At 40.3% G+C, this 24,724-nt stretch overlaps 1 long non-coding RNA gene across 1 annotated transcript; it reads left to right on the top strand.

The window, feature by feature from the left end:
- Positions 1–7,406: 7,406 nt before the first annotated feature.
- Positions 7,407–24,326, top strand: LOC135450300 (uncharacterized). The gene is made up of 2 exons (XR_010441006.1): positions 7,407–7,494; positions 23,883–24,326. It is a non-coding gene; the product is annotated as an uncharacterized LOC135450300 (long non-coding RNA).
- Positions 24,327–24,724: the final 398 nt, after the last annotated feature.

Raw genomic sequence — 24,724 nt, 5'->3', positions numbered from 1 at the left:
GAAATCTTACTGCAGAAGAGAAAGCAATGGCTGGGGTATTCCAAAGCCTGCTGGTATCAAGGGAATAACCAAAAATCTTGCTGGGGGGTAACTCCTGTTTGTTAGAGGGCACAGAAGAATTAGGTGTTCAGAGTAAGATGGAATTAAGGATCACTTCTGCCAGAGCTCTGGATCCAGCCCCAAGCTCCCTGTGATCATTTGCCCAGTTCTTTGTATGGCTCTGTAATTTAGATATCCACAGAGAAATGCAGAGAAAGGAACTAAATCAGTGTATCTGAAACCATATTTCTGACTATGGCATAATCCTCCCAAACCATTGGATCTCAGGCTTGTTAGACTTGCACTGGAGAGAGCTATATGGAAAAAGATTCACAGACTTTTTTGCCTTTCATGGTTTTTCCCTTCTTCCCTCAAGTCATATTGGCAACCTGTGATGGATTTGATTTTTTTAAAAATTCTTTCTCTAGTCACAACCACACCAAGTGTTTGGCCGTAAATAATTGATTTTGATTTTGGTGGCAGTTGTCACAAAAATGAAAGGCTGGAATACTGCATTAAAAAAAAAAGAGAAGTGAAGAATTGAGAGTGGCCTGAAGTTTAAATGCACACCAATATTACACAGTTCCTATGAAAACTATTCAGACCCTTCCAACAACATTCATAAATCCTGACATCTCAGCTTAACTACACCATAAATGAAACTGCTACTTAACTCACCTTATCACACCATTTCCTCCCCCTGAAATCCAATCATTTTCAGATTTATAACTGGCAAAGTATCTGTGTAGTTTCTGAAATATCACAAGTATTTGCACATAACCATTCTCTCAGAACTTAACAGAACTGAGATACAAGTTCAAATTAATTTCACAATAGCTTTAGATCAAGATTTAAAATTCAGAACCTCATCTTCACATATTCTGTCTTTCAGAATCTCTTACAACAATAGTAGCAGGGATAATGTAACTGCTGACTGCCACTGCAGAATACAACCAAACCATCTGTATTTGGTTATTTCCTCCAACAGGTACAATACAAAAATCTCTGGGATCTGAGGCACCTGTTGCTGATGGAAAAACTGAGGTAGATTGCTTTTAAAGTAATTAGAAGGACACTCAGTCAGAACACAACATGTTTTGGTTTTAGGTTAGCAAGCATGAAAAGAGGAGGACTGTTTCTACACTGAAGCTTGTCATTATACCAGCAGTATCTAAGCTATACCAGAGAGGCGCTGAAGTTATACTAGAAAGGACCTAATGAAATGTTGATCCTGATTCCTCAGGGGTGAGTGCAGTTGTCAGTAAAGAACTGTCTTTTACTTTCTGTGCCCTAGAGTTTTTTCCTTTTTATGTACCTAGAGGAGAAAGGGTTGTTGGAGACACTTAATATGTTATTTCCCACTTTTCTTCCTAATTTTGGTCTGTATTAATTCCATGTCAGAGTTGTTCATTTGCACGCATCCAAATAAATTTCATCAAAGATAGTAGCAGGACTAAGAGGAAACAGAAATTCAGTTCAATCTCCAGCTGTGTACAAAAAGATTCAAATGAAAAAACATTGCTTTAGGACCGTTGCAAATGTTGTTTAGTCAAATTGAGATAAAAGATATGCGTGGTATTATCTATCAATCTAATGTTATTTAATTTAATCCAATTTAGGAATAGGTGCAATACTAAGGAAGGAAAATGACATCTGCATTGATCCTGACTCTCTAGGAAGCATCGATTCAGAGAAGTATGTAATTTTCTTGTCACTGTACTTGGGGATAAAGGTCTGAACTGTTCTCTGTAAATCACTGTAGCTATATTACTTGATGAGTTGCAATTGTTTGCTTAAAAACAGATGGTGCTCTGAGAATTCCAGAAGGTGTAATGTGAAGGTAATAAATTTATTTTCTTTGTACAGGTGAGCTAGGCCGGTTTATCCAAAAGGCACTCTTTGTATTCTGGAATTCCAGTTTCAAAAGCGAGAGCATCACATATTTGCTATGGGGTTTGTCCCAATGTACTGCTCAGTGACAGAGGTTTTTGGGCTTTGCTTGATAATGAGGGTAGAAAACTGTAAACTAACAGCTCCTTTTTTCTTTTTTTCTCCAGCAGGTCCATCTTTTTCAAGATCCCTACTTCATACATAGGAAGATTAGTACACTTAGCACGTTAATGTTCCAGGACTTTCAAACTACTAGCAAAAAAACTTTTAACCTTCTCTGCCAGCAGCTGTACCAAAGGGGAGAGGATGTAGGAAGGAAAAAATATTCTCCAGAGTTTGAATCACTTCAGATTAATTGTTATTAGGTTTTTTTTGGCCATCCTCAGAGGTTTTATTCAGTCCCTGAGGAAAAAAAAAACCTCAACCATCTCCTCCCCAAACAACCATTATTCTGGTCTATGAATAATGTAATGCAATTTAAAAAAAAATACCCCAAAGACAAACCACAACACCTATCTTCTTTATATCTTCTGGACATGAGCTGCATTTGGGAATATACTTTGTGCTGGAATTAAAGTTGTCATCTTTGAACTGTTTGCAGATCTTTCAGCATTGATGGATTGCTATGTGTTTGCATATAATGCATATGAGATTACCAGATAATGCAAAGCATTTCCAATTCTAGGCTGATGTCCCCACACCCATCCTTCACCTTTCTCGTCTCTCCTTCTATGGAGAGTAAAAATGAACAGAGTGTACATAAAAGTAGAAAAAAACCCCTCAGATTTCCAAGTGTATATTTGAATGGAAGGGAATATTAACTTCTAAATCTCACTTTTAAAATGAGATCATGACATGCTAAAGCAACTTCATTTGGTAGGTCTTAGTACCTGCCCTGCTTTGAAGATGGCAGGGTTTGTAGTAGTGGTCATGCTTTTGTGGGAAAAAAAAGATGGCCAAAACTACCTTGTTTTTTTACAAACCAGGCAGAGTATATCTTAATAAATACAGACAATCTAAGCTACTGGTTTCCTATTTTCTTTTAGACACGAGTTTCTGATGTGTCAGTTGTTTGTGACATTCAGCAGCACCCCAGTGCCAAGAATAGCACCAATGTTTGTTTCTCAGCAATGTTTCTCTTGTTTTATTGCTCCACCATAATTTGCTTCCATATGACAAGAAATACTTTTAGGTCAGATTCAAAGCTGAGTCAGAGTGATCTTGTGCAAATTTGTATCTGATTTTTAAATCAACATCTTAGGAAGTCCTGTTCAGAAAACTGTTTTGATGGACAGCATTCCGTGATAAGACAGATGGAAGCACATGCATCAGAAGATGAAAAGTAAAGAACTAACTGCTCCTAACATCTTTCTTCTGAATGATCTTTTGCCCTCCACGTTAGACTTTCTGCACATAAACTGCCTGCAATTATAGCAAGGTTATCTGGCAATTTTGGTTCTCATAACATAGTGATTTGTTACCACATTACCAACTTACATCAATCCCAATGTGCATGTTTCAAGCCCTCGAGTGTGTTGGACATGTTTCTGACGTGGTGTAACACAGCTGCCCTCAGTAGCTGTGACCATCAGAACCTTTCCTTTGAAGAGCATTTCAGTATCAGCAGTGCTGAAAATCGCTCAGCCTTGGCAGAGTGTGAGTGTTGTACTAACTGTGTAAACAGGCACAGCACAGGCTCAAACCATTCTGAACAGAGGCAAGGGCTCAATGTTGGAGCCTGGAGCGTATCAGGAGTGAGGCACTTGAGAGAGGGTGGGCAAACAAACCTTCTGCTTGTGTTTGGTTTCCACCAGCTATTGGTCACACGGGTTTTCCAACTAGAAAATACTTTCTCTGCTGAATCATGACTCCTGTCACGATTTGTTATCTTTTTTTTGTTAACTTTAATTGTTATCCAAATCTGGAAAACAAATTCCACACTGCGAAGAGCTAGAAATAAATTTATATTCCTTGCATTAGAGGAATACTTTCATCTATATTACAACACACCTTTCAGCCAAACCAGGCTGCCACATAAAGGAAGGAGGTCAAGAGCTTCTCATTTTTTGGCTACTTTTTTTCCTATTCTTTTTGCTTTCTTTTGCCCTGTTGCCTCATCACAAATCAATATGGAATGAGATTGGTTTGCTGGACAGCAAGCTGCTACCTGATGAAAATAAATTGAATGAATTTGGAAAGCAGAAAACAGTGAAATTTCTTACATGCTGAAATAATTCAACTGTGTTAACCGTGCTATTAGATCTCTTCAATGAAAACAGTTGAAAAGGGCACCATGGCTTTCAGAATCCATTGTGATACAGAGCAGAAGACATAAAAACAAATAATGTAAAAAACCTTTTTTTCTTTGACTACATTACACAAATGTTAGTGGTGGAACAGCAGTTACTGCATTCACCTACTACTAAAGAGAGTTGTCATATCCATGAGATAAATAAAACACCCACCCACTCAGCCTGAAACACCCACAGGCCCACTTTTGAGCAACTGATGACATGTGCTCTGTATGCATGACTACTCTGCAGTCAGGTTTCTTGTGTGCCATAATGATGCATATTAAAGATGGATGTCATAAAAGGATTAAGGGGGTCTGTGATATGCATTGTTTTGTGCTGTATTTCCTAGCCCGAGGGATTAGTTCCTATAAACTGCTCAGGATCTCCACATTTGCCAGATGAGTCAGTGAAAAGAAAACAGTAATGAGAGCATCCAATATGAAACAGAAACATGACTGAAGGCTGTGCTGACTTGCAAGATGAATGGTGCTGGTTTGCACTGTTAGAAACTCCTTGCTCTATGGAATCTCTTTTTATCCTGACAGTGAAGTCTATCACTCCTAAGTAACAACAGGCTCACACTTCCATTGCAAAAAGGTACCATCACAGCACCTAGTTTCATTTCCATCAATCACAGTCAATTTACATCTCACTAAGCCATTCCTGAAAGCTTCCTTAAACATACATATTTTGTCTTATTGCAAATCTATAGGATTTGTTTAAATTATTTAACTTTGGAGACAGGAAGATTTAGAAGTGACCCTCACAGCTGATGTTCTTTAACTTGCTTGGAGCTGGTTACTGCATAAAGCAAGCTGCTGAGCTGAATGTCAAGTCCCAATATCCCTAAAGATTAGTAGATGATCTGGATCCCAAGTGCAAAATAAGCATTCAAATGTCATGTATTGTTCAAAGCATCAGATATTTCAAGTATGAAAAGACACAGTTAGCTGCTTCTCTAACAAAAAGAGTTTCCTATCTTATGAGCTGAAGATGATTTAAACAATTTAGAAGTGATTTATAAATCACTTGGGGTGATTTAAACAGAACTCTCCACAGCTCTCCCACAGCTTTCTGAAATATATAAATAGTATTTTATCTATGCAGCCATTTGTAAAGAAAAAAATCATTTCTTATGTTCAATAAACAGAAATTCATTTGTTCATTACTTATAAAAGTCATCCTAATTTTACAGAACAATGAAAGTAAAATCAGAACAATATGCTGCTATTTACAATGGAATTTTTATACATCCTTTCCCTGCTAACTCATATTTGATAGGATTTTTTAGCTGTTTCACCTGTACTTTCAGAAAGCAGTTTGCTCAGAATAGTGAATGACTTTCTCCTAATTCAATAAGCTGCTCAACCACAGAGCATTGACAACAGCCTTTGTGAAATCCAGTATGAATTGACTTGTGAAAGTCAATTAGAATTCAGTATTTGGTTAGAGATTCTTATGCACACAACATCCAGACACCTTGCCAGTCAGATTGTCTCAACATGGATGTGTGTATAATTATTTTACCTGCAATTTGTTTATTTACCTTATCACAGAATGACATCCATTCCAACTTAGGGACAAATTAAATCCATTGCCCTTCAGCACTAGAGGTAACTTATTCACTTTCTGCTGCCATTTTTTAGTATGTATCTTCAGGTGTCTGAATTTATCCCATTTCTTCTCTTTCATTTCAGAAAATGTCAGAATTACAGATGTACACTCTAAATAATCCAAGATTTCTGTGCAACAGAAAGATGAGGAAACCATGATACAGCCCAATCTATGATACCTTTTATGGTTACGAAAGCCAGTAGGTATTTAGAAAAGTGTGCCTTCATCCAGCAATATTACAGATAGATGGACATATTCGTGGCCTGTGCGTTCTTGCTTTGTTGCAGCAATTTTTTTTTTTTTGTGAACTAACAAAAGATTTTTTCACTTAGCTATTAGAAAGTTTAGGGAAATGCAAGCGTAAAAGGCTGCCTAGGCCTCGAACATACATGAGACTGATTTTGCAATAAACTATAAACGCCTCTCCAATCCACCCAGTCTTTCTGCATCCTGAACAAAAGTGTTTATTTATTACTGCTTTTCAGATCAGAAATGAAAAGTCTAATATAGACAATAAACAAATCTGCGTGTATGTACCATGCATGTATCTGTTTGTGTCTATGTTGTCTTTAACCATATCATCTACAAGAAGAGGCATCAGATGCATTTTTGATGGTCTTCAATATTATCTAGCTCATCAGGGACCTTCATGGGGAATTTGCCTGCCTCTCCGTTTTAACCTTGGTGTTTGGGAGTTGCTTGGGTGCAGTCCTGTATCTTGTGGCAAGAAATGACATTTTAAAGGTGTGGGTAGAGCAGAAGCTGAGCTGGTGGAAGAGAAACATTTACATCTTGAGTGAGCGTCCTGTCCTGTGTGACAAATGCAGAGACTCGAGGGCACAGGCTTCAAGCAGTTGGAAGTGTGCTTGGCCAGTCATCCTGCGCAGCTGAGACTGCATTTTACGAAGCTTTTTGCTCTGTTCATGGTCATCACCGAAGTGGGCAGGGATCATGTCTTGGAGGTGAACATGGGTGAACTTCTCCTGAATTACTTCACAATTTTAGCGAAGAATTTAGAGAGAAATCTCTGTTAGGCACATAAACTTGTAGGAAAACAACCGAACCCAGTCCTATTTGTATGGAAATGTCAATAGAAAACGCTAATGAGGGTGCTTCGAACAATAATTACAGATCTGGGCAGGGCAGGATCGCAGGGATAAGTGGCCTGAGCAGTTTCTGCTCTACAGGCAGCGGCGATAAAAAGCCCTTTTGTTGCTCTCAGACCTACGACAAACGAGCTGCAAAAAACCCCGAGATGCCGGCCCCAGGATCCCCCTGTGGTGGCCAGGTGTCCAGCAGGCACACGAGGTGCACAGCTGCCGTGCGCTGGGAAAGGCTCCCGGCTGCCCTCCAGCCCTGCCAGCGCCGGGACTGCCCCACTGCCCAGGGCCTGGCCAAACCAGGGAGCTGAGTCAGGGCCTGCCCCACGGCACAGGGACACCCAACGGGCCCGGCCAAACCTGGGATCTGCCGCCCCAGCTTTCCCTCAGGTGATTGTAATCATCATCATCACGTATCACTACTGAGACCCGACTGGCTCTCAGGCTGGGAATGACCCTTTTAAAAGGACGCAGGTGTATCGGATGAAAGGAGAGCAGGGGCAGCTGCGGCTGGTGCTCCAGGATGGACGCTCTGCGGAGTCGGCTCTTCGAAGTTGGTAAGGGAAAACTTTGCTAAGCACCGGGTTTTGTCGCCGAGGTGAGGCTTGCTTCGCTCCTCGAGGAGGTGAAGAAGTTGTGGAAGAGTGCAGGGCTACCATTACATGAGGGGAAATGCGTTTCGGTGCCCGGCTCAGGCCCGGGCTGTGCCCCTGCGGCCGGTCCCGTGCTGGCGTGGGCTCAGGGGAGCGGAGCTGTGGCTGCTGCCAGCCTTGGCTGTGTTGGGAAAGCAGAAGTTGGAACACCAGTCATCTGTTGAGTTCGACTTTTTTGTTGTTTGAGATTATAGTAAATACTGAGCATAAGCTGGGGTGCAGATTGTAGTTGCGTGTCTTTCCAAAGATAGATATGGATACTATTAACCTGTGCCCTATTTATTTTTTCCAACTCGCTATTTTACTGCAGTGGTGTTATAGTGCATTGTTATTGTTGTAATGTCTACATGTAGTGAGAGAACATACATGTCGGGTTTTTATGTTTTTGTTTTTTTTCTAATAATAAAACCACTCTCTTCAGCTTGGTGACGATGGAATCTGCTTCTGTCCTTGTATACAGCTATGGGCTTGTTTACATGTTTACATGGCTTCTACCTCCCTTTTCTGCCTAGGCTTTCTCACCCGCTGTGTTCAGTAGGAAAGCAATGAACATTTGAAAGGCTAAGCCTCAACGTAACTGGGACCCTCAATCAGTATGTTCTTCTTCCAGTTTCTTCAAATCTCTTTGTCCTTGGCACTAAGTGTGGCTTTTTCCCTTGAAGCTCTGTGGCTGTCTTAAATGCTTATGGTGTCAAAGGCAATGCCTGGTCTATTTTCACCTGCTGGAAGGGAGGTAGGACTGGTACTGGAGACCTGGCAGCTTGTCCAGGAAGCAAATCTTATTGAAATAATGGCAATGTGGACAAGGCATGTGAGTCAGGGTGGTGAGCTCAAATGTGGAAGTACTTGCGATGTCCCCTCAGTATGTTACAGTTAAAGAGTATGGTCTCTTCTTATTTCTGTGGTTTTAAGCAATAAAAACTATGCCTTAAACTGCTCCAGTGCAAGTCATGCACTCATGTAGCTGTCGTTTCAGACATAGATATTTATTTATATATATATATGTATATGTATGCCTGGTGAGTGGCCTCCTGGGGAGCAAGGACAAACGTGGAAGGACGCTGGGCTAATAAAACATGCTTCTACTTCAACAAAAGCCATGTCTTCCCTTCGCAGAGAAGGATATGAACTTTTTCTTGATTGGCCTAAAGGGAGTAAACAAGTCTCTCAGTGTCCTGATGTATCTTTTACTAGTCTCAAGTTATTTAGCAAAGTTGTAATTTTTTTTTTTTTTTTTTTTTTTTTTTTTTTTGGGGCGGAGGGTGGGGTCTGCACTTCAACCCTGTTTTCCCCGCAGTCAGGGACCTGCACGGCTGCTGTGGGTGGGGCAAGTGCTCGGTAATTACCAACAGGTGCTTGGTGATTATCGACAGCGAGGTGAGAAGTTGGGTGGTGCCTGGCTGAGGGCTTGAGGACTGTGGTGAGAGAAGGGCTAGGGAGCAGAGTGGAAAATACTAGTTACACAAGTAGCTGTAAGTTGGATTTACCTGGTTTAGGTACTGCTTTTCATGGACTTGATCACAATTTATGAAGAATTGAACATTTAACTATGAGGTAGGACTTAGTCTAAATGCTGCATTTACTGACATGTAATGTGGTTTCTTTATATTTTGCTCAGAAATTGTCTCAAAAACATTCAAGTGCAATTATAGTCTTCACATACGCAAGTTAATGTACTTTTGTTAAAAACAGAAGCTGAAAGGGCCAATAGCTCTTGCATTCAGTAAAGTACACATTGTAAAAAAAGTGTCTCTCTCCTGTTCCTAGCTTGTCTCTTCAGGCTAGAAAACATTTCTGGGACCATTTCCTTGCTGTTCTTGTATCTCTATCCCCTTGGAATCTGATGCTAATACTGTATTTTTCTAGAATTAGGCTTAATACTTTCTCTAGACTCTTTCATTTTGTAATTTGCACCTGTCACTTGTGGGGGGAAGTCTGATAAGGTGTTTTTTCTTGTAGACCTCTCAAGTTGCACTTCATTGTATTTAGCTGCAAAATCCTCAATCACACTAACAGGATGCCTGAAATGGACACTGGTAGAGAGTAAAAAAAAAAAAAAGCCTGATACAGATGCTCTAAACTATTTTTAGTTCCTGATAGTCCAGTATTGCTCTTACCCAAGGACTATTCGTGTTTCTCTTTTTTTTTTTTTTTTTTTTTCTCCAGTTCTCAGCGCTGTGATGACTGAGAAACAGAAATACAAAGTAAGGGTATCCAGAGTAGATGGACTTTATGAGAATTAGGGGGCAATTTGACCATACACTGATCTGTATGATTGCCCTCCTCTGTGGAAGATTGTAGTGGTGTGATTGCAATCATTTCTGCTGGTCAGTGTTTTTAGGGTTAACATAGCTACCCAGGGAGCCAGCCAGGTTTTATGACTGTCTTTGGAACTGAAAGAAAAAGGGAGGAAAATGTGTCTGTGGTATTTTACTATAGCAGATCCACATGCTATTGGTGGCATGTAACAACTGGATTTCACACCTAATAACTACTTGTGGTGCAGTCTGAAGTGTGCTAGCTGTGAGAGCTGCTTCAATAGAAAGGTGATTTGTCACTGCTGTGTTAATTCTTCCTCTGAAATGAAAAAAATCCCAACATCTTTCTACTTGCTTCCACTTGTTTACATAAGTGTTTTTATTTGTTCTTGGATATTTTAAATCTGGAGTCACGATACCCAAAAGTTACAAGAGCTGTATACAAGCAAGGGTGGGTTTGGATGGTGATCTGGGACAGAGTATTCTTCTCTGTAGTTAAAACTGGCCAAGTTTAAGCTTTGTAATTGACAGATGTTTTTAACTGGAAAAACACAGTTTAGAGTTTTAGTCTTGAAATTCCCGTAGTACCTAATATAAATATAGAGCATAATTTACAAGCTCACTTTGGGAACTGGTTGCACTTAAATGTTGCCTCCTGAGGTGTCTCAAGTTGTGTGTTTTAAAGAAGAGAAAAAGGAATAGGAAGAGAGGAAACAGAACTCCAGAACATTTCACTGCGCCAGGTCCTGTACTGAAGAGGCTGTTGTGAAAAATGCAGCCAGGACCATGAGTTTAGCAGGGTGGAGAAACTGCCGTACAGCAACAGCTGAACTTCAGTGCGTTTGAGCCAGTGCTGCTGGCAGCATTTTCTCTGCATCTGGGGCACTTCCTGGCCCCTGTGCCTTGGCACTGCTTTCACATGGGGCAGGGGAAGAAGTTTGGGTCTGTGGACTGGCTGGTAGTGAGGAACAGGTTCATTTTTGTGACATTAGGTGATGGTGTGCATGTGTCTCGCTGGCTTAGTGCCCTTTGTGAGCTTCTTAGTTGAGCTAGAATGAATTTGTGGAGTGTTTAAAGAAACTTCCTTTTTTTGTGGCTGGTTTTTTTTTTTTTTTGTCCCATTAAGAGAAATGAATTGTTCAAGTCCCTGAAATGTTCTGTTTTCATCCTTATGCAAGATAGTGAGGAATACACTCTTTTCATCCCTTAGGTAATTATTTGCGTTATTATTGCACTGCGGTGAGATAGGATTAATGTAGGTTACAAGTAGTAACAGAATATGAAATAAGACGACAACAAGCACAAGAGCAAAAGATAAAAGTAGTCTCAGGAATTAACCTAGTAGTTTGAGAATTCTGTGAATATGTAAAGTGCTTGCAACTATGCTAAATCTATTTTTCTTTCTGATAAAGAATGTGTTTTCAAGTGTTTTGCATACAGGGTTCACCTGGGATGTAATAACTTGAAGAATTTTGGGTGTGCAGCTTCAGGAATGAAATAATAGACTTTTGACTTAAGTTGTCAACTTGAAAAAACTGTAACTGCCCCACAGCAATTACAAATTACAGCTAATAACAGTGCAATAAAAACACAATTGCCTTTTTTCCCCCCCTTAGTGTTTTCTCCCTGGTCCTGTAAAATTTTTCTGCCTTGTTCCTTAGTTTGCTTTCCAAACCATTCCATGTCCTCAACAGATCTTGAGAACTGTCTCATGAGTAGATCTGAATAATCAATTTTGAATATGGGAAATTAAATGAAGAATCCTACTTCATGAACTTGGGCTTCTGGGTTGAAAGCTTTAGGTAATTCAAGTAGACACTGCTGAATGTTCAACCTGGTCTGGCAAGCTCCAGTCTCTGAAAGGTGGGCAATTGAAACCTCTGTGTTTGCACAGGAAGGCATGTTATGGGATAGCTAGGAATTGGCTCTGGCCTCCTTGTCTCCCAGGTGTCATCTTTAATAGCTGGTTTCCTCTTATATTATTAGTAACCAGGCCAATGGGTCAGTCACCCTTAGTGTTTGGGGGTTTTTTTTGTTTGTTTGTTTGGGATTTTTAATTCTATTTGGGCTTGTTTATTTTTGCTTTTATTTGTTTGTTTTGCTTTTGGCCAGCTGCACTGGCAGGTGGCTGTGACGGCACTGTAGTAGCCCCAGCTGCTGCCAAGCTCTGCTTTGTGGGACCTTGGCCATACATAAATGCTGCTTACATTGAAAGAAATGTTGACATGAAAAGTAAATGATCAAAAATGCAAGCCAGATGCATTGTCATGTACAAGTGTTTATGGAGCAGTCAAGTATAATAGTGATTTAGCTACATGTGAGGAGACATTTTTTGCTTCTGCTATGTAAAACATTTGGGATTAAGCTGATTTAAATAAATTAGGGCAAGTGCAGTCTGGGATGATGTTGTATTGAACAGCCTAGAATGTGTTCTGAAGCAGATCCTGTGATGCTGACTGATAATTCTAGGAGAATTTTCTCGATTAAGCACTTCTGTGAGTCTTGGTTATATCTGATAATCAGGAAAATGGTGTCTCTAAATATAACCAAACTGTATTAACAAGAGGATTAGAATGATTAGATGTAGAAACTTTTCTCACTAAACTCTTAAAGAAGATTGTTTGTTTAATCTTATAATTTAAGCGCTATGGAAATTTATAAGAGCTGAAATTGCCATTCGTTTATTTAAATAGCTTACTTTGGGACAGAATGCATTATCAGAGAGGCTTTATATTGAAACTACTTCTAAAAGTCTGAATTTTCTATGCAGCATGGTCAAAGTATGATTTCTAATCTCTAACTTCTTTGCCAAATGCTCTGGATTGGTCTGTTGAATGAGATGCATCGCTGAATTTTTATCTGTATTTATATGTGCTTCCTTATTGCCAGAAGGTTGGGGTGTGGGGGAAGAGAAGGTCTTTAGTGACTTTTCCTTACACGGGGGTTGCTTTCCATGTTGGGATTTTTGTCCCAGTGAGTAACTGACTTTTAAATAAGCATGGGCAGTTACCAGAAACTGAGAAATACAAAGTTTCACAGTTTAGGGCTATCTCTGTCAATATCACTGTTTCAAAGAGATCACTTCAATCAAAACATGTATATATTTCATTTTTAGTCAAACATCGAGCTCTGTTGCTGTTCTGTTTGTTTTGTAAATAAATGTCATTTTCGTTGCTGTAAAGGCTCAGTTGTTTGTAGCTGTTACTCCTTTCACTATTAATTTCAGTTCGTGTATCTCCATTAGAACTGACGCCTGTGCTGAGAACTTCTCCTTGATTAATGAAGGGGTGCTTTACATCACCCCAGGTTCTCTTGGGGCATAAGGAGTCTCCCTGACTGGAGTCCAGTTTGGCAAACAGAGTCACTGTGATATCCAAACAGAGGGGAGCAAAGTGGAGCTTGCATGAAGCTGCCCATAGAGGTCGGGTGAGCTAGCTCTGAAATACTTCACTGGGTGGGGGTTTGCAGCTGGAGAAACGAGTGTGATGGACTGCTCAGACCCACAGACTAAGCAAATGGGAAATACTCCTACTTAGTTTTGCCCTCCTGTCCGTTACAGGGAAAATTTACATTTTGTTTTAAAGTCTGTTGTCATGCTATGTTTGATTGTATCAGTCCTGGTGCTTTGGGTTGAGGTCTATCCATTATTTAAATCAAGAAAGTGTAAGGCAGTTACATTCCTACTGCCTGTTTGTCCTATTCTTGTTTCTTTCCTCGAACATATCTTTATGAACTCTAGTAAAAAGAATTCCTCTATTTAATTCAAGCAAAACACCCATGGTTTATGCTGTGTAGACACTCCTTTGTGCTCAAGAACCTGTGAGGTAGTACTTGTACAATTATCTAACTTCATTTTTTTCTGCCTTGCTGAGAGTGAAAATAGACTGGAATGTTTTCTGGGGAAGGGGGAACAAGTTAAGAATAAATTGAGGTTCATGTTCACTTAGACATTCTAATACACTTCCATACTCAAGCAAGTCAGAGCTGTTGTACTGGTGCTTACTATTCCAGTAGCTTGATAAATCTAAGAATGTTTTAGGGTTCTTCCCTTGAAGTTACCTTGCTGTTGTTAGTAGCAAAAAAAAAACCCAAACCCAACACACATGTCAAAAAAACACAAACCCCCCTTAGCCTAAGAACACCCCAAGTTCTTGTTTTTCACCCTTCTCTTGGGAGAAGCAGGAATTCTTGTTTGAGTGCTGTAGGCACAGAATCTGCAATGTGCCTCTCGTGGATGCTCTTGTGTGCCTATATTCCCTCTTGGGGTTTGACTCCTTTGTACCATTCAAGCCCAGAAATGAGTGTAGGGGTGGAGATTAAAAAAAAATAAATGAAGCAATTGGATAGGAACAGAGGGAGAAGAGTTTTAAACTTTTTTTGGTTTAAGATACAACAGACTCACTGTATTGTCAGTCTGCCCTTCTTCCATCTCTTGAGACAGTCAGTGAAGGAGGGGAAATGACGGACTGCTAGGAGAAAGAAATGGAGGAGCACCAGGCTCTGCAGCAGCTTTGCCACATTTGTCTAGTGTAACTTCTAGCACATGGCCATCAGCTAGTAGGGTTTTTATTATTTAGTTTGAAAGCGGCCATAACAAACAACCTCCTGAGCAGAACATTGCTTCTTTGAAACCTTTATCTTACGAGCCTTTGAAGTAAATTCTGTGTAAACATACTAGCAAAGCAAACTTGTAAAAATCCCTTTCCTAGGATGTTGTGGGTTGTTTTCTTTTTTTTTTTCTGTAGCTGTTAACTACTGGAATGTCAAGTGAGCTGAGAAGAATATAGAGAGGCAATGTTTCAAGAGCTCCCTCTCTAGACTGAGTGGGTCTCTGAGCAGTGGCAGATAGAGGTTTGTTTTCTGTTCGTGGCCATGTCAAGGGCGTGAGCTGCTGCTTTCATCTTCAATAAGCCCTGTGAAGACTTACATCCGTTGGGGGAGTTGTGTTTGGTGGATGTTACAGCTTGATGGCAAAGACTTTGAAACTGAGCTCATAGGGTTTAAGTTGTCAAGTCTTGATATACTTTTCTGATTCGTTTTGTGTGGTTTTTTTCTCTCTTGTTTCATGATCTTTCTTTAGTTGAGGCTTTTATCATTAAACTATGGCTTTTCAATTTGTTCAAAATCTACCTCTGGAGCATGAACATACCAGTGATCTCAGGAGCAGTGGCTGAAGATGTAAAATGTCTTCATTTACAAACTCAAAAAATGTGTTCTTTAATATCTTCCACATTTTCCTCAAAAATACAAATTTCATTGAATTAAACAAGCTTGTTTTCACTAAGAATGGAAATTAGCATGTCCCTGAACAATGACAGATTATGAAAGGTTGTAATTAATTTTTTAGTTTGAAACTGTTAAAAATATTCCAAGGCCAGGTATCACAATTGTTGTTTGAGACAATTGTTAATTATTTGTAGCTTTTATCCAATTAGCCCTTGTTTGCTCCTTGGTGCCTTCAGGTGGGATGACTGGCACTACCAGTAGATGATTTTGACCTGCTGACAAATAATGCTGCTTAAAAATATCTCAGAAGGAAATGGCTGCTTATCCTTATTGCAGGGCTCATGTTTTCTTGGCTTGCTTACAGGAGACAAAAGCAACTTGGGTGAGTGAAATCTCCTTGTGATTGTGTGTTTTACACAGAGCTCACAAGTAAGGACGTGGACAACATTGTTTCTGAGGTGTTGCACTCTAAGTTGTTGGGTTTTTTATTTTTTGGAACATCTCTCTCAAGTGAAATTTTTAATGAATTATTAATTTTAGAAGTGAGTACATCCTGACCTCTTCCTTTCTGTCTCCTTTAGTGATGCCCTCATACACAGACATCTGAGTGCAAAGCTGTTGGCTGCTTATTAGTAATGACTTTTCTTGCCCACTGTTGTGAAGTCTGGAAAAACTCCCAGTAGCTCATGTGCCACTTGAGTTTGTTTTCCTTGGCAGCCTTGTTTACATTGGGGTAACCTTTGCTTTTACCAGGGGCAGATCAATATTGGGTGGGAATGAGAGTCTTTCATTTTTTCCATGTGTACTGTAAGGGTCACACTAATTGCCATCTAAGTTAAAATAGTTTGTTTAAAGTACTTTCTTTCATCCTGACAGCTCATTAGTATATTGTGGTGGCTTGTTTTGTAAGCTGAAGAAAATGTTTCCCATAATATTCCTTCTCTGCCTGCCAGACCATATTTATTTCAGATTTATCCAGAGATACCTTCATCTTTTTATATCTGAAATGTGGTCTCTTCTAGGCTTAGAATATGACTGTGAGATTAAAATAGATGTATAAATTAAATCATCCAATTTTTGGGTAATGAGATAAGGAGTAATTTACCCAAATGTACAAAAAAAAAAAGTAACAGCAGTAATTTGTCTCAAAATTCCACTTATCAGGCCTAAATGCCTTCATGGGACATGTCCTGTGTCACCTTATTGGAGCCCCAGATGGATCACCTGGCAGAGGGTTCTAAAGCCTCTATTTAATGTCTGTGGGAAGGTACATGGAATGGATGTTTTGTAAGCACATAGATGCTCCATCAAAGGATAAATCACATTTTTGACGGCCTTCTTTTATATCAAATTGGATCCTTTTTTTCCTCCAAACTCTCAGGCAAGTTCTGCATCTCCAGCATGACGTTTTTGTGCTTAGATGTGAAAGGTCATTTGTCTCTTTTCTCTCAGTAAGTGAAAATGTATTCACATGTCAAATCTTTCATGTCAGGGAGAATCCGGATTGTGGATTCAAAAGCTTTTCTTGTCATGTTTCTAATTAGGTCTGTGACTCATTCTCATGAATAATATATCAAGCTGCATATTAACATCTAATTCAGCTTCATCATCAATTTACAGCAAACTTTGGCTGCAGTAACTCCAGTAAAAAAAGTCAGAGGCTGCAATGTTTTTCTAACAGCTGTTAGAACTTCTGTACTGTCTCTGGGTACTAAACTTGCAAAGCAAGTGATTAGATTCATGTTGCAGTATGTGGGGGTGAATGAATTTGATTAAAATTATAAAAGTAGGTTTATAAAGAGGACTTTGAGGTTAAGGTCAAAAAACCTCCTTTATCCTAGATAGATAGAAATAATTTTCCTTTATGATCTGAGGAGGAGAGTATTTGTCCAAGTTCAGACCAAAGTGCTGCATATGGTTAGATTAGATTGCTTTTCCTAGCAAGAAACTGATTTGTTTTCTATCTGAGTGCAACAAAAAAGTACCAGCAAATAAATTATTACAAAGGTTTTTAGCCTGAAATGAAATCACTTGTCACTTGACCTCAGTCTTGCAGAATATTTTGAAGTCTTGTCCCAGCTCCCTCATTAAAATGCTGGATGGGATTGTTGTGGATGTAGCTGGTGCTTTTTGTTTGTGATAATGCTGACAGTTATTGTCAAACAGCTTCACTCCATCATGTGGTGCTCATCACCAATTAGTCATCTGACAGGTATAATTGCTCAGTGCTGTGGATCACTATTGTAACTGTACATTATCTTTGAAAGTGTCTTTCAAGTGCCATCTTTGCCTGCTGGTGTCTGTTTTCCATCACCTAGTTCATGATAGGTTGCTGGCACTGCCGTGAGCTTCCTTCCCAGTTTATTTTATAGACAGAAGGGGAGTGGCAGGAATTTATCATTCTGGCTTTCCCTGCTGCCCAGCTCTTTCCCCAAAGAACTGGGCTTACAGGAGGAGGTTCCACTTGGTGTCTGCTGTGTGTTTGTGTCAGAGCAGGGAGAGAACAGTCTCCATGCCTGGCTTCTCTGTCCTTCCAAATGCTGTTCCACTGCCACATCTGCTGACTTTCACTCAGCAAGGGAGCCTTTGAAAAGGGTATGGCTTTGCTGGAGCTCCTGTCAGAGCACATCAGAATAATCAGCTTTGAGACAGACAGGCACCATGTGCTCCACTCTGTGTGCCATGTGTCCTCCTGCTGCATCCATGCAGCTGTGAGACAGGGATCCTGGCTGCTCCAGTGCCTCCCTGGAGCTGTGTTACAGGCATCCCTGGCAGTGACACAGCCCCACGAAGGAGGAGGGTTTGGAGCTTGGTGTGTAGGTCAGGGTTTCTCAAGTTCATCTGGCCAGGCTGCCAGGTTTGAGAGGAATAGTGGATTTGTCTTTACAAACAAGCTGTGTGTCTGCTGGTAGGTAAATCTAGCACTGGGAGATAAAAAACAATGGCAAAGGTTCCACTGATTGATGAATGGAAAAAGATATATGCTTTTACAAATAAACTTTAGGTTTGCTGATAAATGAAATTAGACATGGCAAGGTGGGAGAAACAATGGGGAAGAAAAACGCCTAAATTCTGTAAGAATTAAAAAATAAAAGGGAGGGTAATACATGAGGGGAAATCTGTACCTCTCAAGTACCTCAGCCAATGGAAAGAGAGAAGGGAAATGCAGCTGGGAAATTGGGATGGAAAGGAGGCTGTGTCCTCCAAAAATCTGAGAGATCCCAGGAGAATGCCCCATGACCTCTCCCTTTATTGGAATAAAGCCAAAGGACTCCTCTGTCTCCTCTTTGGACCTAAACCTTTGGTGTTTGTAGATTATTTTCCTGGCAGGTTTGATCTGAACAACTGCTCCTAGTGAGGGCTGTGCATGGCAAGGGGGGGGTGTTAGTATGAGCCTGTTTTGGATGGAGCAGAGCTGCCTTCCAGATAGCACCTGGCAGTAAACAGCAAATGTGCAGCCAGCATGGGCGCAGTTTAAAAGTTTCAATGTCCATGACTTGACAGTGAACTGTTACCAAGAGGCAATGGAACACAGTGGATGATTTTTGGAAAACTAAGTTGCTGTGCATTTCAAAAATGGGATAAATGCCCTCCATAGTAATGGGGAAGTAGTAACTGTGATGCCTGTGCCACAGGTTGTTGCATATGAGAGTATGTATGGTGTGAATGAATTGATGGCATTGCTTGGCTGTGCCTGACCAGGACTGCCAATTATAACAACTTTTAGGAACTTTTAAACAATCTTTTATGATTACCTTAAATATTCTGAGTAGTAGTGAGGATCTCAGGGCATAAGTAAATGGGATAGTCATTCTTCTGTAACTTTCTGAAAGATACGCTTAAAACTGTGCATATATTTCTAATGAAAGGTTAGGAAAAGAAAAAGGAGTACAATCATGGACAATTCATTTAGAATCAGAGTTTTGCCCATGAAAGAAGGATGAGGCTTCTAAATCACTAATGTGTTCTTGTTATAAATATCAAAAATTAAAATAAGCAGTGTTGTGTATGGGTTCACTGGTCTGCATTGATTTCTGACCTCCATCACACTGTGCTTCTCCCTTTTCTGTCAATATTATTTAAAAGACTGGGTTAATTATGGTTTTTTAACCTAAGAATCAGAGTGCTTTATACACCTGACAATGACCTCAGCATCACTGGAAAGCTGCAGCTAAGAGCAAGGGCAACCATTTTAAGTTAAGGATCAAATGTGGATAACAACAAAATGTGCTAAAAAGCTTACTTCCTATGTGTGGAGGAAAGCAGCACAACTTTATAGTTTGTTTGCACACCTGTACAGACTTGTTACACCTTTAAAATTTGCCTGTAACAAGCCCCAGGTGTTATGCCTTAGACAGTATGAGTTGAACTAATTAGCAAGCTGAAAGGTTTAGTTTGTTCTGGCAATTAAAGACTTTCACATGAATTTCTACTTGTAGAGCTTGATGCAGTGCTCTTTAGCAGGTGTCATTCTTTGCAGTTGAAGCTTTGCATGAGCAGGGACTGTTCCTTGAGTGTCTTTATGTACTTACAACTAAAGCATTCCCATTGTTAGCTTGTTGTACCTTTAAACAAATGGGTGAATCAAGTTCATGAGGCTTAGGAAGAGAAATGACACTTGCAAGGTTGCCAGCAGTTCTGCATAAACAGCTGGTGATTTTAATTGATCAACAGCAAAGAAAAAAGTGCATCTCTGTGTTTGACTGTCAGGAAAGGAACAGGATACACTGCCACATCCACAATTTAAATTAAAAACTGTGTGGCAGTGTGGGATCTCAGCACCTCAGGACTGAGGTGTCGAGCCACCGAGACCACCCTTGGGGGGCTCGGGAGTCCTGGAATGTTGCCAGAAGTGTCTGGTGGCTGGACTTTGATCCTACACGGGAGACGACACCTGTATGAGGATAGGAGGACTTCACTGGGGTGAATGGTGAAGGGATTAGTTAATTAGAGGGTGAGACACAGGGTTTAGGATTTATGTACAGGGGGGTTTAGAGAAGTAAGATGGAGGAACTGGGGCGTGTCCTGTCCTTCTTCTTCTTCTCCTCCATCTTCTGTGGTGATGGTGGCACTTTGGGATTGGTCATTACTAAAAGTGCACCGGGCAATAAGGGTGAAAGGTATTGGGGAAAAATGATAAATATTGTATACACAACTTTGGGTATAAAGATAGGTGACCGCCCTGGAGGGGGGACAGTGTGCTCATGGCTGGCTGCTGAGCAGACCTCTGTCGGGCCGAAAGAAAATCTTTTAGATAAACAATTAATAAACACAGAGACCGAAAGAAGAACTGAAGCCTATTCTCGTCCTTTGATACGTGGGCTGCCCCAAGGCCACCTCGGGCCTTTCCAGGCCCTCCAAACAGCCGAAAACCGGACATGGCAGTTGTTTTCTCTTTCAATGACATCTTAAACTGCATCATGTGTTATGTACTACGTAGAAATTAGCAAATAAATTAGATTAATGTGGTGCTGAACATGAAGGCTAAGATCAGTTTATTTTGATGCAGTGGTGATGACAAAGTACCAGTAAGTACTTTGCTTTTATTTAAGTAAAATTGCCATGAATGTACAGATTGAGAACCGCATCTTGCTCTGCCTTGTTGTCATTTAAGTTCTGAAATCCATTCTGTTTATTTCTGCCTGGCTCTATAGGCTGAGTTGATGCTTTATTTTTTTTAACATAGCAATCTATTTTCTTTGTTCCATTGTTGTGTGTTCTGGGCTCTTTTCTTCCTTATTCTGTGTCTGTAAGCATTTTAGTCTCTTCACTTTGAGTGGCTGATTTAAGGAAATTGAGAGATTAGGATAGCAGACAACTGAGATGAATTGAAGCAGTTCATCTTTGTCAGAAAACCCCTGTCTCTCTCAGCTGTCCCTCTTGCAAGAAAGAGGAGAAGCTGGGGAGGGAGGTGTATTTCAGACGCATACAATAATTAGGAAGAAGCAAAGTGAGACAGTGTTTTGAACAAAGCTGGAATAAAAGGGCACCCTTTGGAATGAATTAGATACATAGGAGCTCCTAATTCCACATGGAACTGCAGCAGACTATCAATTTACTGACTCCATTAAGACAGCAGATTTTGAGAGAGAAAATTCTTAGGGATATGTCAAACTTTTTTTCAGTTGATAAGGGAACAATCTTCTTCCCCAATAGAAATTACAAAAACTGGTTTTGAAGAAAAAATGTGTGGAGAAGAGAAAAATAAGTATTGTAGCTTGAATGTTTCTCTTTGTTAAACTGGGATTAAAAAAAAAAAAGGATTGTTAGGCTCAATGTGAGTGTTATTAAAATTATTGAACATTAATAAACTAATGGGAGGAGCAGGAGAGTGAGGATATCATACTTGGTTTTCTCTTTCCTCATTTCATATATTACCAGGGCTAAAGAGATTTTCATCACTGTTGGTGCTATCAGGTAGTGTATTTCAAAGCAGTATTGAGCTGGCCAGGATAAAAGTCACTTGTACATGCAGAATTTCCAGCGAAGAAGTTGTGGGAGGATATGGGTCTGATAGAGCCTGAAAAAGGCAGAATAACCTTTGTTATCTGAAAGAGGCAGAATAGCCAGCATTGATCCCACTTTAGCAGAAGGGGAAGGAACCAAGGTCAGAACACGGTACATTCACTTGATCTGCTGAAAACCTGAGACTGGAAGAAATGATTGTTAACATAAAAGCCAAGAGGCTCTTGGTAGCTTGCTCCAGGAAAACACAAGACCTGTAAGCATCTGAGGGTAGGAGAACTTTTATCAGTTTGATAAAACTTCGAGGTCTTCAGAGAAATGAGGTGAGGTGATGTCCTGGCTTTGTGCAGCCATGGTGCCTTCCAGCTTGGCTCGCCTCAGGATGGACTCTGACTCTGCCCTCTGCTGAAGCAGCCTCTGGATGGTGTCTGAGTCAGGCAGAGGCACAGTTTTGTAGGCTGGGGAGGAGGAAGGGCACAGTGGAAGATGTTTCAGACATGTGTGTAGGTCTGTCTGACAGCTGCTCTGGGAGAGAGCAAAGCAAGCAAGTGATGGAAGTTCAGGTGCTGGAACAGGCTTGTGGTCCAGCCTCTCCTTGGACTTAGAGTCACAGATGTGAGCAGCCAGGCTTCCTCTGATGCAGTTCAGGAACAGGCTTCCAGCTGAATGTGGTGCCTGGAGGGGATTTTACTTTTCCTGGATGAAAGTAATACCCTGGGGGGCATGTTTAGCTGTGCTGTTCCCAGCAGCACTGGCACTGTCACCACCAAGACAGGTCCCCATCTCCCTGAGTAGTGCACATACACAAGGTAGCTACAACTAGGAAATTTAGCAAACTAAAATCAATTGATGATGTTTCCTAAATACAGCTGATAAGTTTTGCCAAGGTTTAGAGGCTTGAGTTCTCTTTGGTTTAGAAAAGCACTGAACACCCCATAATTTCTACAATGCCGTGGGCTTTGGTAGATGTTTTTGTCTGTGGTGGGGAAGGTAGAGGAGGAGATGGGTGATTTTTAAGGCCCTTTCCAACTCAAACTGCCCTGTCCTGTGATTTGAAGCTCTGTTCGTTATCTGTAACTCATTGCGCAGTGATGCCTTAATCACAAAGCCAAACTCAGATCATTTTATTTTGCTATTGTTGCACTGTTTCACTATGCAAGACTTGCAGGTCGGCAGCATATGGCGTGGCTGCATTGTCCTATGAAGAAGGAAATAACTGTGTGTGACTTTTATTTGGATGGTGAAAGCAGGAAAAAAAAAATCCCAGGAGTTACTCTTCTCAAACTAAAAGCCAAGGTGTTTGATATGATGTCAAAGGCTGTTGAAATATGTAATTCATTCCATCTGCTGCCTTTGGTGCATGAGAGGAGCACACTGGTGCCAGCTGCACATGCCTGGAACTGAGAGAGGAAAGCCTTGGCAATGGTTCTGTTTGCTCTGCTGCTTGGGAGGGTGCAAGTGAGCCACAAGTTTGCTTTTATTTGTGGCCCATGTGCCCTGCTTTGCCTGACAGGCCAAGCTTAGGGGGATGTGTGCTGCCTGCACTTGGGCTTAGGAGGCTTCCCCTGCCTTGCCAATATTGGAATTCTAAAAATTCATACCCATCCACCAAGTTTCTATTGCCATCTGTCTAGGAATTAGGTAGCTCTGGCTTCCTTATTCCAGAGTTTTTGCTTCTTTTGTTGTTGATAGCTGGTCCAGTCAAGCTCAGCTATTGGTTAGTTAAAAGCTGTATTTAACAGCAAATTCTGTGGCCAAAACAAATATTTATTTTTAAAAAATAGTTTTAACAAGAAAAATCTGTTAATGTTTTATTCCTGAATGAAGTACAAGGTTTTCAAGCATAACCACCTAATCAAAAAACTTCAGAAGAATAATTTTTAAAAATGTACTCATTCCTTAGCCTTTAGGGAAACTTAATGTGGTTTGCTGTAGTTCTTTACCATGTGTTATAGTGGCCCAAGAACAGTCAAGTGGAAGTGAAACTTGCCGTTTTCCTTCAATATTTTATTGATAGAAGTAGTAGCACACTCCTGAGGGTTTTTTAATGTAAAACTTTTCAGTTACTGTTTAATAGAAGGATGAAAAGATCGGATATCAATAAAATGTTCCCCTTTTTCATTTATCAACCAATTATTAAGGAAATAGAAAATTAAACCCATAGTAAATTATGTTCAGCTCTCTTCCCCTTTCCTGTTATTTATGCAGGGAGGTACCTTGAAGCTTTGCTGTCTGACCTGTAGCCAAATGGCTTTGTAGGTAATACAGTGAAAGATCATGTAGTGAGTATTTGTACTCAAATATAACCATGAAAATAGTCTCAAATCCATGTCTCAATTACAGGATTCAAGCTTGCTGCATCCTGAAACAACTGTAAGAATTGAGGCGAAATCCACCATGTTACTTGACTCTGAATTGGGGAAGAAGAGTTTAATAGAACTTCATTGGTAACTGGGAGTTTTTAACCTGAAGCCTTCAAAGATATTTTGGATTTTGTCATTGAGTGGATGGCCTCTAGTTGTCATCTAGTGTTGTCATCATGCATCCCAGTGTTGTTCAGGAATGACTGACACAGTTCTCTACTATATATTGTTAATGAAATTATAATAGAGCCAAAAGCACATGTGTGTGAAATTTTAATATTCCACTGCATCCTTTGCATGCTATAAACAGCCTGTATGTAGATCCCTGCAAATGTAAACTCCCTGATGTTATACCTGTATAAAAAAGGGAATTGGTTCCTGCTCTGAAGTGGATTGTGGCTTTGAATAAACCAATGCTACTGCACATCTAACACTGGGCAGCTGATATGGATGTGCAGAGTTGTTTTCCTGATCCTCATTTGGAGGTGTGCTTGGTGTGAGAATGAATAACTTGTCATCTCTAGGTCTGTGTGAGAGCCAAAAACCGTTTTCCCAAAAGTGGGAAGGAAAGGAAAACTGAACCACTGATATTTATTTCACTGTTTGAATACAGAGGCAATATTTAGGTGGCATATACTGTGTTTATAGTGGGGAATAAATTTTAATAAATGAGGAAACTATTACGAGTGGAGAGGTGAGGTTGTGTATCAGGAGGGAAGAAGAATATTGAAGGAACATGCAGATTGGTTTCCTCTTGTTTTATTCCCGATTTAACAAGTTTAAATTATCCATAGGCAGAGAGTCAATGACACCTGAAAACAC

The sequence above is a fragment of the Zonotrichia leucophrys genome, chromosome 7, assembly GCF_028769735.1.
Source record: "Zonotrichia leucophrys gambelii isolate GWCS_2022_RI chromosome 7, RI_Zleu_2.0, whole genome shotgun sequence".
Lineage (NCBI taxonomy): Eukaryota > Metazoa > Chordata > Aves > Passeriformes > Passerellidae > Zonotrichia > Zonotrichia leucophrys.
This window is presented reverse-complemented; position numbering and strand designations above follow the sequence as displayed.